Genomic DNA, 14,586 nt, shown 5'->3' on the forward strand with positions numbered 1-14,586 from the left:
ACAATAGACCCTTCCTCTTCTCAAACAGAGGCTGAAATAACCCCAAGAGAAAGACTAGTGTCTTTTACCTGACATTGACCACAGTTTTCAACTTCCCAAATGACTTGAATAAGTAGAGAATATCAGATATTTTTAAATTATCTCAGCCCTTTTAATTAGCTTTTAATTAACTTTCTGTGCCCTTAAATGAAGATTCAAGATTTTATAATCATACTGAGTTCATGACTCCTGCATAGTCTTAATACCATCGAAGCCAGAATTTTACATGATAATTGGTTACTTAAAATGCAATAGCATGGCAGACAAGCTGTAGGCTGATGACTCTGAATTAGCATGGTCTGTGATAAGATTTTTATTCCACTGCCATCCGAATCATGTACTTTAAGAGTTATTTGGAATTGATAAAACCCAAGGGTTGTGAAAAATGAAATTCCTAAATCAAGTGCCACAAATTTTAGTCAACCAGAGAAATAAAAATTTAATTGGCCCACGAATTATTCTTTCTCCTCACCTGACTTTGCCCCACTCCCACCACCCCCAAGATAACTCAGCAAAAGCCCTGGCCGGCTGGCTCAGGTAGAGCATCGGCCTGCTATGTGGATGTCCCGGGTTCGATTCCTGGTCAGGGCACACAGGAAAAGTGCCCATCTGCTTCTCTACCCCTCCCCCCTCTCCTTTCTCTCTATCTCTTTCTTCTCCTGCAACCTAGGATCCATTGGAGCAAAGTGTGCTGAGGATGGCTCCATGGCCTCACCTCAGGTGCTAGAATGGCTCTGATGGCAACAGAGCAACACCCCAAATGGGTAGAGCAGTGCCCCCTAGTGGGCATGCCAGGGGGGAATTCCTGTCATGCGCATGTGGGAGTTTGCCTCTCAGCTTTTCACTTCAGAAAAATACAAAAAAAGAAAAAAAAGATAGCTCAGCAAAATGTGTAAAGGAAAAGAAATACTCAAAGATTAGGTGAGTCTAAAATTGTTATCAAAGCACATAAATTCTTAAGAGTAAAAATGCTACTCTTTCCTAAGATACCATAATGTCCTGATAAAATGTTACTGTGCCGATGTCACCATTTGCTATTTTGTAATGATTGATCTAAGGTTGTAATGAATTTTTGTCTTGAAATTTATAACAAATATAGTTTGTAGGGTAAACAAACAAATTATAAGACAGCAGGTGATGTGTTTTATTACCCGAGAGTACAAAATTTACTTAAGATACCTTCTTTGTCTGCAGCTTCCCCATAAATTGATGCATTCTCCTTATTTAGCAGATAGAAGAATAGACTGATTTTCTCAAAACCGCAGAGCAGAAGTATTCCTTTCATTAAAGTAACAAAATAAAATATTTTAATATTTTATTTGAAAGTATTTTTATTCTAAATTTATTTTTGTATACTTAGTTTATTTTTCATCTTAATTACCCTAGTTTACTGAGATTCGTCCATATTTATAAATCTCTTTGCTCCAAAGAAAGAGCTTAACAATATTGTTTACTGTTTCCTGTGAACTAGACTCCAGTGAAATACTGCGAGATAGTTTTACATTTGATATACCTAAGTGATAAAACTTCAATCAGCTACCCAGAGATATATTTTAAAATGTAATATTACTCACTCACACCAACAGAGAGATTTTTCTTGCATTTATCCTAAGCTTTTTTTCATTCAATTCAATCATTCCTGGTTGCAGGACACTTTCTTTCATTACTGGTTTATTCTCGAGGCCAAAATATAGGTGAATGGTGTGACACCCATTAGTATTATATGCCCAGACTTACTCTAAAGCTCAAAGCCAGCCCATGGTAGAGAGACTCAGAGCCCTGAAGGGTAACTTTACATGCCAGCCCCCATATCTCCCAGGCAACTTAACATCTCCTGTAAACTCAGAAAGCAAGAGTCTTTGTTTACTTTTACTCTTTGATTAAAATACTGATTATCTATTTAGTAAAACTTGAATTCTCATGCCTCTACAATAGAGGTTGTCAAACTTTTTTATCTTCTTACATTCTTAAAAATTATTGAGGACCACCCCACACACAAGGCTTTTTATTATCTGGATTGTTATACCATATTAGAAATTAAAACAGAGAGATTTACATTTTTATTTAACTTTTAAGAAACAATAAAGTCATTTATATTAAAATAAATAACATCTTTTATATATTCCCCCCCACACAACAGATTAGTAAGAAAATGACACTGTTTTATAGCTTTGCAAATCTGGCCCAACAGAAAGAAGTAGATTCTCATATTTGCTTTTGCAGTCAATCTGTTGTGATCTATTATTTTGGTTGAGGCATAAGAAGAAAATAGTGCCCCTGGAGATGTAAGAAGAAAATGTAGGTGGAAAGGGAGGGTGTCGTGGACCACCTAAAATGGAGCAGAGCCACACAGGTGTCCAGAAGAGTTGCTGCTCCAGAAAATATAGGCCTTATTCCAAGTGCTTAGAGAGCATGACAACCAAGGAGTCCCAATTGTATTATTAAGAACTGATGGTCAGACTCCTCTTTCCAAGAAGCCAAACACTGCTTTGTCAAGGAAGCTCCTATAATTCAAATATTGTCTGTCCCAAAGGTTTGTTTCAGCCCACAGCTCTCTCCTGAATGCTAATGCACTGCCTATCAGACATTTTGGACTTTATGAAACTACATTCTGTCGTCTAGAAGCCTTGGAACTTGAAGATCAACTGCCAATTCAAAGTCTGTATTTCTACCAATTCCATCTATAGATCTGAGGAGCTAGTCCAGCTTAGTCTCAGTTCTAAGACACAAAAGGACTTTGCAACTAAGCACATTATGGTCCCTTTAACTCCTTGCTAATGGCAGCTTGATTTTCTTGTGGTCCTGGAAGTGCTTAGTTGAGTATCAGTTCTATATTCTCTTGCAGGTATTCTTTTTTACCTCAGGGATATATTTTGTATATCTGGAGTCTCTGAACTAATCGTTTTAAACAAAATACTCCAAATTAATTCACCTTTTATTGCAGCTTTATATTTTTCCCTAAGATATAATAGTTCAATCCCTTTATATTTCAGAGAAGAAAACAGATACCATGAGGAAGCAAATGAATTTCCCATGGGTACACATAAAGTAGAGCAGAATTTATATCCATCCCTTTATGGACCCTTAACAGCAGTTTGGCTAGATGATCTAATGGACTAGAATAAATATGGCCCTAGATTCCTCTCCCATACTCATCACCTCACATAATTGAAACATTCTACAGTTGACCTACCACTAACCCTAACAACATCATGTTAGTATTAAGAGAGATAGAGACCTTCCTGATAGAATCATAAATTAGCTCAGGATCTCCAAGAATACAGAGCCAGCCTAATTATATCAGTTAAGATCCCAGTATATCTCCCCTGTAAGAGAAAACCAGTTCAGTGAACAATTCTGTCAGATTATACTAAACAGGTATCTGAACAGATATTATACTATTGCTAACCTACTTTTAGAAGTATTGATAGGATAAAATTTTCCTCTGGTGTTGGGGATCAGCTATGCCTTAATAGAGCTTGGTCTTTAAGACAGAAAGATGTTGACTTTTCCATAAAATTGGTGGAATAATCCTGAGTCGCCTCCTTTTCAGGGAATAAATAGCTTCTGTTGGAGCTATCCATGGTGCTCATCTCAGGGCATCATTTTCCAGCCTGCTTTGACAGCATAGGTTCCAAGGATTTCTAGAATACCAAGCTTCATTGTAACTCTTGTTATGATTATTTCTTGACAGAGTGCCTATATTTTTCATATGTAGAAAACTTACCCTGCAGGTTAACATTGCCAGTCCTACCCTTTACCTGTTCCTCTCCCTCTTTGTGGTAGCCTTATCTTTCTCAGGAATCTGCCTACCTTTCTCTTCTCCTGTCTTGGACTCCACTGATACAATCACATTGCCCTGCCTTAGCCAGAGTAGCAGCCTAGACTCACCTTAGGGGTAAGCAGTAAGCATGATTTAAGGATGACAGGAAAATCTTCCTTGTCCCAAAGCATCGCTCCCTTATGGACTTGCAATGTAACAAAACTCATATTTGGTGATGTAGCATCAAAGAACAACAGTGACTGAATTTACATAGGGCACTGAATTAAATACTTTAGATATTTTGTCTGAATATTATTTACAAAATACCATGGGATAGATATCATTATCCTAATTTATGGTCAAGAAAAGCAAGATTCAAAGAAATTAATAACATGTCCAGTTAAGCACAGCTAGTATGTATGTGCCAGTGGCAGTTTTATTCTTAGTTCTGACTATACACTCAAGTGCATTATGCCTTGCTGAATTGAGTTTATAAGAACCTCAGGCATCCTTAAATTCTGCACCATTAACATGTAAGCAATATTTGACATTTGGCCTTTAATATCTCTTTGATTTAGGCACTTTATTATTTCTAAATCATGGGTTCATTCACCCTTGATGGAAGGTAGGAAAAATATATGTTCTTTATAAACCACTTGATTGAGTACAGGTATGAAGCTATGTCATCATAAACATCTAATCCCTTTCTCTGTACAAGGTAACAGTCAATTAAATCAGAGCGATTTGCTTCAGGCCAGAAGCTCATTGACCAGCACAAGACATCTGCACTTTTTTTTTTTTTAAGCTGAGAGATGCTATTAATACCACAAAGCCCCATAGCCAGAATGAAGGAAAGTTTTGCAAGTGATGGATTTAAACTTTGTCCTCTGGGGGTTAGATGTGATTATCTCCATCAGCTTTTATTCACACTTTTAGAGCTCATTTTCTAGTTTCACTTAATCTTCAGCTTCTTCTAATTTCAAAGCCCCAGGGCTCAAAGAACTAACCCAGGGCTAAGCACTTTCTTGACCAGTCAGCTATTATTTTAATCAATGATATGACACTATTGGTGAAGAATTTTTCTCATTCTTCTTTTAAAATATTCAGTGAATGGCTTTTGGTAGATATATAGAATCTTCTTTTACCTTATTTGATGACTTTTATTTTTTGCACTGTTTTATTTCATGGTATTATATATATATATCCACTGTAAGAAAAAGAAAAATCCTGAGTTGAGTACTTTATTTTAACTGCTAATTACAGCAGTCAGAGGTTGCCCTCACAACACCCACAATACCATAAAGTTCCCTGCATTCTTAGAGTCCCTGAGTGTGTCCTGGGGTCACTGGATGGGGGTGGGGCAGGGACTTTTGGTATCTGCCAGGCATGGCTTCCATGCCTTCAGTAAAGTACTCACCCAAAAACTTGAGCAGACTTCCTCTTCTTTTACTCTTCTTCCTCAGTCTCCTCCTTTATTTATACTTTCATCCTTTCAATTCCTGCCTATCAAAGTCCTATTTTCTTAGCATTAATGATTCTTGGGTTATCTGGAAATATTTAAAAATTTATTAAAGCCACAGTTCAACAACAGAAAAAAAAGAGGGGGATTCCCTCTTCTCAGGGGCAATGAATTCTTCAGAATATAACCTTTAAGCCTGACTTGTAGTGGCGCAATGGATAAAGCATCAACCTGGAATGCCAAGGTCACCAGTTCAAAACCCTGAGCTTGCCTGGTCAAGGCATATTAGAGAAACAACTAGTTGATGCTTCCTGCTCCCCCCACCTTTCCCTCTCTCTCTACCTCTCTCTTTCTCTCCTCTCTTTAAAATCAATAAATAAAATCTTTAAAAAAAAAGAAAAGAAAAAGTTCTATATGTATAAAAAAAAAAAGAATATAACTTTTATTTCCTACAATAAGAGAATTACCTGTGTTCTTGCTGGACAGTTGTATTCCTCAACCTGGATGTGTCAAATTCAAGGACAGTTGTTATTTGCATATCAACAATGGGTTAAATATTTATATCCCATATATACATGTGCAAGAGTATGGTTAAATATTACTGAAACTGTTTCCATAAATATCACATTATATGGTGTCATGGACTGAATGTATCCTTCTCAGTTAAAAAGAAATTTTAATTGATTTTTTTCAGAGAAAGAGAGAGGGAGAGGGGAAAAGAGAGAGAAACATTGATATTTTTGTTCCACCCCTTTATGCATTCATTTGTCGATTCTTTTTTGTTGTTGTTGTTGTTTTGACAGAGACAGAGAGAGGGACAAATAGGAATAGACAGACAGGAAGGGAGAGAGATGAGAAGTATCAACTCATACTTGTGGCACTTTAGTTGTTCATTGATTGCTTCCTCATATTTGACTGGGGGGCTACCTCAGAGCGAATAACCCCTTGCTCAAGCCAGCGACCTTGGGCTTCAAGCCAGTGACCATGGGGTCATGTCTGTAATCCCATGCTCAAGCTGATGAACCCACACTCAAACCAGGTGAGCCCATGCTTAAGCCAACAACCTCAGGGTTTCAAGCCTGGGTTCTCTGCATCCCACTCTAATGCTCGATCCACTGCACCACCAGCAGGTCAGGCCATTGGTTTATTCTTATATATGCCCTGATCAGGGATGGGACCCACAACCTTTGCATATTAGAACAATGCTCTAACTAACTGAGCTACCCTGCCAGGGCCTATCCCTCACATTTTATATGTTGAGACTCTAACCCCAATGTGATGGCATTAGAAGTTTGGGCCTTTAGATTAGAAGTTTGGGTTTAGATGAAGTCATAAGGGTGGGGTCCTCTTAAAGGGATTAGTGACTTTATAAGAAGAAGAGGAGAGATCAGAGCTTTCTTTATCCTCCTGCAAGTCAGGAAGAGAAGCTTCATCAGAACCCAACCATGCTAGCATCCTGAATTCATACTTCTGTTCTCCAGAACTGTGAGAAAAAATTGTTGTTTAGGCCACTCTATCTATGGTATTTCAGTATAGCAGCCCAAGCAGACGAAGACATATTGTCTGCTAGATATATTTATTCATTCATTCATTTATTACCTGCTATTTTTAAATTAAAATAGCATTATATTACAGTGTATTTTAACATTTTTTACTTGGTTCATCATGATAATGCCACATCGTAGTATTATATGTCCCTGTCTTTTACATTAGTTTCCTGAGGCAGCTAAAACAAATGACCACAAACTTGATAGTTTAAAACAATAGAAATGTTTTACCTCACACACCTGGAGGCAGAAGTTGGAAATAAGGTTTTAGCAAGACCAGACTTTTTCCTGAGTGTCCAGGCAGAATCTGTCTCTTGCCTCTTATAGTTTATGCTGGCTGGAAGTGTTCCTTGGATTGTGGCTATATCACTTCAATCTCCGCTTTCATCTTCATAAAACCTTCTCCACTATGTGTGTGTGTGTGTGTGTGTGTGTGTGTGTGTGTGTGTGTGTGTGTCTCTCAGAATTCTCTCTGCCCCTCTTTTATAAGTATACCTGTGAGTGGACTTAGGTCTCACTTAGATAAGCCAGGCTAAATGCCTACTTATAAGATCTTTAACTTAGTAATTGCTGTTTTGCCATATATAGGAATATTCACAGGTCCTGAGAATTAGAAAGAAAATATAGCTTTGTTACAATGGCTTTTTTTTTTTCAGTCTACTGAAGTCCCCCAAAGATTCTTATCCAACCACATACAAAAATACATCCCACCCTAGCATCCCCTCAAATCTCAACACATTCCTGCATCAATTCAAGCCCCAAATCTCATCTGAATACTTTTGGTTCAAAAGTCCCAAATCTCATCATATAAATCATTTAAATCAGGTATGTGTGAGGAGCGGGTATGTTCCATCTGAAGGCAAACTTCTTCTCCATCTATGGACCCGTGAAACTAGAAAACAAGTTATCAGCTTCCAAAATACAGTGGTAGACACAGGATATGAGTTATAGACATTTTCATCCCAAAAGGGAAAAAGGTACAAGAATTATGTTCTAAGTCAGTAGTTTTCAACCTTTGTACACTTGGGGATTGATGAAAAAATAGAAAAATTATTTCAGTGACTGCTAGGCAGAAATCTCCCTGAACATAAGTGAATTTGACTAAGATCATTGGGTTTATAATCTTCACACAACATCAGGGTGATTAACTCTTTCACGGACCAGTCTGTGCAGACCAGTGGTTGCAAAACACTCATCTAAGTCATTTATTTATAGTCGTAAGTTTTCACTTGTCATACTGGCCATCAACAATTCTGTGTTGCTTCCCAGTGAAAACACAGTATCTTTGTCTTAATATCTTCCCACTTTTGGGGTTGATATTAAAATTTTGAAGTAAATGAAGTGACCTTAAACTCCTCATAAACTTTTGGGTTTTTTTTTTTCTTTTTTGCTAAATTCAGTTTTGTTTTTGGCCTAATCACATTATAAACAGATGAAAGTTAAGCAGCTTCTCTTGAAAGTCTGCCAGAGCTTTAAAATAGTGGTACCTCAGCGAGAGTCCTATCTGATGTATAAATCAGTCACACCAGCTTCTCCTGGCTTTAAGCATCCTGGAGATTGGGCTATTTCTAGTGCCATTAATTGTATTGTCTGGCATGTGCCAGACAGTCTTCTTCATACACAATACTTCTCATGTTACAGCTGTGCAGAGTGTATTTTAAGACAATTAAAATGAAAACTAAAATGACAGAAGTATAAAGTTAAAATTCCACACAGATGGTTATACCACCACAAATAACTGAGGTGACAGAGATAAACATCTCTTTATATACACCTGCCTGTGCACATACAGGAACAACATGTGTCAAAATTTACTCACCTGCTTAGCAACTTTTGGTTTGTTTCAAGGTTGCTTGTGAGATACTTTAAATTTTAGAAATGTTGAAAAGGAAACCATGTGTATCTTATACTAAGGTGTTACAGTATTTCTATGTAATTAAATATTATTTTTAATGGCCGCATATTATTTTTTTGCACGGTGGCATACAACAGACCTCTTCGTATCGAGCATTTAGTTTATTTTGAATGTTTCTCTAATTGAGGTTGGCAATAAATATCCTGGTGATGAATCAGGGTTCAGATATTTAACATTTATTCCAGAAAGTATCTTAATGGGAATTAAGAAGAGTTACTGGATTAATACACAAATGAAAAATGCTGGAAAGTATTTTTTAATCTCACTTTCTTATTATTTTACCCTTATTTTAACTTGCCAGTGTATTCTTTGAATAAATTGACTAGGTAGCCCATTAAGCCATTATCAATTATTAGCACCTTATATATGTAATTATTTGTTAGATTAGATTTAATGCACTAGAAAGACCAGAGGAAAAGGGGCTTGGGTGGGGGGAGGCTATGGGAGAGGAGAGAATAAAGGGGAAGGCTTGAACCACAAGGGAATGTCGGTGGGAGTTCATCTTGCCCACTCAGAGGGCCACCTAAGAATCATTAGAAGATGAACTTGTTGAGTGGGCAAGTGGTGACAGGTTCTAATACAAATGATGGAGGAGGGTAGAAAGCAAACTTTGCCTACTCTTTAATATATCCTAGGGGTTTAGCTGATTAGCATGCGTATTCCTAACACCACTACCCCTTCTCTACTGTAAACTGCAGGTGCAAATAGTAAACACAGGGCGATGTCAGGGATTAGGGAAGACCTATGTATAAATGGAAGCCCTGAAGCACCTGCTTAGTGATTATATTCGTAAGTGTGGGAGGAAGGCAAACGCCTGGGACTGAGTACTGGGACACACCTTACCAGGGACAGCTGTAGACCCTCTGCTGAGAATACAACTGTCTTTTCTGTTTATTCCCCCACCTCATTATTTAAGGCTTATCTTAAAATTTTTAATAAATGAAGTCTGGATTTGTTCCTCAACATGTTGCCTTAACAATTGTTATGATTTATTTTTACCAATCATCATGTTTCCTCCATCTTTTCTAATATATTCTTAATGGTCTCATCTTTCTTACCCTCTTTCTGTAGACTTAGACTCACATCAGATGCAAACAGATAAAACACACACACACACACACACACACACACACACACAGGTGAAGTGAAAACAGTCCCTTCAGGAAAAGCATGCAAAGAGCTAAGGGCATCCCATTGGCCTGCAGGGCAGCTGATGGTGGTCATACCCTTCCCAGGTCTTCCTCCTCAGTTAGACCCATTTCCCTTTCATAGACAGAATCCCCGGGGTGGAGGGGTGCCTGCGAGCGTGCGTGCGTATGTGTGTGCATGCATGTGTTTGTGTGTGTGTGCCTGGTGAATGAGACATCTGCATACTGGCCTTACAGCTGACCTGCAGTGCCTGGTAGGGTGTTGGGCTAGCATTGTGCCAGCTCCAAAAGGAAGAAAGGAGCCCACCGCTCTCAATAAAAGCCTAAAATAGAAATGTGCATGACATGGTAAAAGCTGAGATCTATTTTCCGATTTACTATTACCTCTGCTCATCTACAGGGTTTCTCTCTAGGTTTCCCTAAATCTATTTCAGAGTCCTTTCTTCATGTAAACCAAGTTATGTTTTTCTGAGGTTGAATCATATTTCACTTTTTTGTTTTAAACTAAATGTAGTACGATGTGCCTCAGTTCTTAATGGGGTCTGCCACCATTCCCAAATTAGAACACTCTAAACTTTGCTAGCACAGTGTTGTTTTCTTCCTTTATCAAACCTTCTTGTAGTATTAACATAGAGACTAATATTTGTACAGTGGTTTACCATTTACAAAATATTTTGAAATCTACCATCTACTGAGATGGGGTGTTTTTCAGAACTCTTTTACCAAAGCAGAGACTGAGGCTTGAAAACATAACGGGTTTGTCAAAGGCTCTGCAGCCACTAACGGAGTTGAGATTGAAGCCGGCATTCTGGTCAAAACCCATGCCCTGTACACTACATATCATGCCTCTCTACCACCATCCGTGTGTTTCCACACAAGAAATAATGAATCACAAAATGTGTTGTTATTGGACAGGTAAAGAATAAGTCTCAGTATCTAAAAAAATGTTTCAACTTTAAGTTTTGCTCAGAAATGTGATATTTTGTTCCTGTTAATCTAAAAACAATACACACAAAAGCCATAGCTGAGATTTTAATGATATTAATAGCTAGCATTTATTAAGTACTTACAATGCACCATACTCTATACTCAGTGTTTTCTAAAGACAGTTAAAGACAGTCGCAAATAATCCTCGAAATAAACCTATGAAAGGGTGTACTAGCACCTTAGTCAACTCAGGCAGTTACAGCAGAATACTATAGATGGGTGGCTTAAAACAATTTCTTTCTCATAGTTCTGGAGGCTGGGAGTCCAAGATCAGGGTGCCAATATGACTGGGTCTTCTTAGGTCACAGCCAGCTGCCTTCTCACTGTTTTCTTACATGCAGAGAGAGGCCCCTTTCTCTCTTTATGACGACACTAACCCAATCATTGAGGCTCCACCCTAATAACCTTGTCTAAACCTAACTACCTCTGAAGGACTCCATCTCCAAATACCACTATATTGGGGATTAGGGCTTCAACATATGATTCGAGGGGCACTCAAACAATTAATAGCAACTATATAGTACCTTCCCCATTTTGAAGATGGGGCTAACAGAGCTGTAAGAGATTCTGTAAGTCACTCAAGCTAGTAAATGGTAGGGTGGGGGCTCGAACTCTGGAAAATGGCTCCCGTGAGCACATCCTTAGCCACTAAACTATAGGAATGAAGATGCTTGGTTCTGTAATCTATTAGGTTAGACTAGCTGCATTAACATGGGCAAATATTTAATTTCTCTGAAGGTCAGTTTTTCCATCTGTAAAATGATTCGTAGTCATTAAATGTTAGCCAGTGTTATTCTGATGTTACACACAGCTTCACTTCTTTCCTTACTTCTCAGATATATATTGAACACCTGTTACATGTCACTCTACATTTCTCTGCACATTCAGTTTTTAGAAGCACCATTTCCTCTGTACCTCCAAGATCACCAACTTCCAAGGCTAACCAGGCACTTTCCCTCTTTTTTGCATTTAAACAGTTCTTTCTCTATATGGAGTCAGGATTGCTCACTTTTAGCCTGGTATTGCTGTTGTTTCAAATGAGTTTGTAACTCTAGCATCTTTTATTTGGTCACATTACTATCATTCTGTCTCCCTCTTCAAACTGCCAGATTCACTTGGCTCTTTTCTAAAGCTATTTGAGGTCACCCTCTCTTGTGCTTAAAGAAAACCAGTCTGTTTCACTACAGACATCTCCCATTTACACAATATGATTTAAAACCAAACACTTCCAACTCGAGGCCCCTTCTTTATTGCTGTTTCACTTTCTTTCCTGCTTACAAATGAGATCATGGGCTAATGACTCAGAATCAAAATAGTGGTGCTTGATGGCTCCCTATGTGCAAGTGGATTTGTCCAGACTTTGCCCTGTCAGGAGGTATCTTTTCCAAAAATTCTGTTCTCCCCATTCCTCAGCCGATAGTGTGTGTGTGTGTGTGTGTGTGTGTCTGTGTGTGTGTCTGTGTGTGTGTCTACTTTTTCTCCCACCTTCTAAACTCTTCTGGCTGGGCTACTTGTCAGATTAACAGAGCTCTGGCTGGCTAGCTCAGTTGTGTAAAGTGTTGTCCTGATACAACACACAGTCAAGGCACACACAAGAATCAAACAGTGAATGCATAAATAAGTAGAACAACAAATCAATGTTTCTCTTTCTTTTTCTCTTCCTCTCTCTTTAAAATCAATAAATTAAGAAGAAAAAATTGTGATTCTTTTTTTTTTTTTTTTTGTATTTTTCTGAAGTTGGAAACGGGGAGGCAGTCAGACAGACTCCCGCATGCACCTGACCAGGATCCACCCGGCATGCCCACCAGGGGGCAATGCTCTGCCCATCTGGGGCATTGCTCTGTTGCAACCAGAGCCATTCTAGCGCCTGAGGCAGAGGCCATGGAGCCATCCTCAGCGCCCAGGCCAACTTTGCTCCAATGGAGCCTTGGCTGCAAGAGGGGAAGAGAGACAGAGAGGAAGGAGAGGGGGAGGGGTGGAGAAGCAGATGGGCACTTCTCCTGTGTGCCCTGGCCGGGAATTGAACCCGGGACTCCTGCACACCAGGCCGACGCTCTACACTGAGCCAACCGGCCAGAGCCAGAATTGTGATTCTTTAAGAAAAATTATCAGAGACAGCTTAACAGGAGAAAACCAAAGTTTAATACAAGTGCATAGACATGATCAATCCATGAAACTTCCAAAGACAGTGAGGCAACAGTGAGTGTATAAGACATTTTTGGACAAAGGAGAAAAGTGAGAGTGTGTGTGGGACGGGGACAGTGTATTAGATTTCAGAAGTGAGAGTGGACGATTTACATGTAGTTGAGAAAGAGGGAAACTCACAAGACAGGAAAATCCCCTTAAGACACAGAAACTCTGGGACACAGAGGGTTTCTGACCAAAAGACACCTGTCTGAAGCCATCTTGTTTACCATACTTAATTCAAATTAGGGCTAACGCAGCATCCTAAGATATCCTTCCTCAATTGGCTTTCTCTGTCTGAAGCTTTAGGGCAGTAAAGAGAGGAGGATCAAAGTTTCACTCTGAGCCTTTTGCTTCTTAATAAATAGCTCAAAAGCAATATCCCAAAAAGCAGTTTCAGAGCAGCAGAATTTTGGTCCCTTCTGACCTCACAACTTACTTGAGAAATTTTCGCTTTGCTTTTGACCTGGGATGATTTGGTGAAACATTTTCATTAAGCCTTTCTGTACTAACTTGAAAGGAAGTGTTTTATACACACTACTGTGACTTATATAAAGCTTTTCTGTATGAATATGGCTAAGAACAAAACTCTTAGCTCAATGTGAAACCTGATGCCATGTGATAAAACAAATGCAAAATGCCTTTAATTGGAACAGACATTTTGTGATCTGAATATTTTTGTAAACTCAGTCCACACAAGTCAACACAGCCAAAAGTAGGATATATTAAAAGGCATAAAATTGTAAATTGGACATGTGAATAAGCTTTATTGATATTGTAAAATATTATGGTAGAACTTTCTGTCAGATCTTCTCATTTGGGGCACCACATTAAAAAGAAAATAGTAAGAGCTGTGAGTGGTACTGACATAATTAGAAGTTGAACCTATTTGGACTCACAGTACTCACTGCAGACAATTACAGTTTCACACTTTCAACAGATGGCCAGAATTAAGTCCTGGTGAGCCTTTCCAAAGCAGTGAAGCCACCATGCAGTAAGATCTACCATTGTCAAGAATTTAACTTCACTTGGAAATAGGCTAGTTGGTTGGAAACTGCTGAATCTAATGGTGTGGCTGTAACTTCAGTACAACAGCTGCTTCCATTGTAAGTCCCTAGTGTGTCTGTGTAGGATAAAAACAGTGGTCAATATGGTAGGAAACCCATAACTGAATAGAGTAGGGGAAAGAGACAGAAACGGGAGGAGAATGAAAAGGGAGTTGAATTGGTTATTTACTTTGTATAAGCAAAACCATGTTTTTTAATGGAAGGTATTGCTCTTTTATATGTGGTATTGGTAGTCTATTGACATAACAATCTGTCATGGTCCTATATTAAAGATAATTAAGTAAAAGGAAAAAGAAGGAGCAAAGAATATTGTCTGGGAGATTCATTAGAAATTATTCTCTGGTAACAGCCACTGTTTTTTGGAGTGTTTGCTGTATTTGGGATGGACTAAGTTCTTTATTCTTTAGAGATGTTACATTTTTGTAATCCTTATAATACCCTGTGATCTAGACATGGGTTTTCTCTTTTTTTTTAGAG

The 14,586-nt window shown here is 38.5% G+C and overlaps 1 long non-coding RNA gene across 1 annotated transcript in view; it reads left to right on the forward strand.

Moving 5' to 3' along the window:
* The window catches only part of LOC136378656 (uncharacterized), a 548,249-nt gene that overhangs the window by 431,552 nt on the left and 102,111 nt on the right, over positions 1-14,586 (forward strand). The window lies entirely within an intron of this gene.

Source organism: Saccopteryx leptura, chromosome 7, assembly GCF_036850995.1.
Source record: "Saccopteryx leptura isolate mSacLep1 chromosome 7, mSacLep1_pri_phased_curated, whole genome shotgun sequence".
In the NCBI taxonomy this organism is placed as follows: domain Eukaryota; kingdom Metazoa; phylum Chordata; class Mammalia; order Chiroptera; family Emballonuridae; genus Saccopteryx; species Saccopteryx leptura.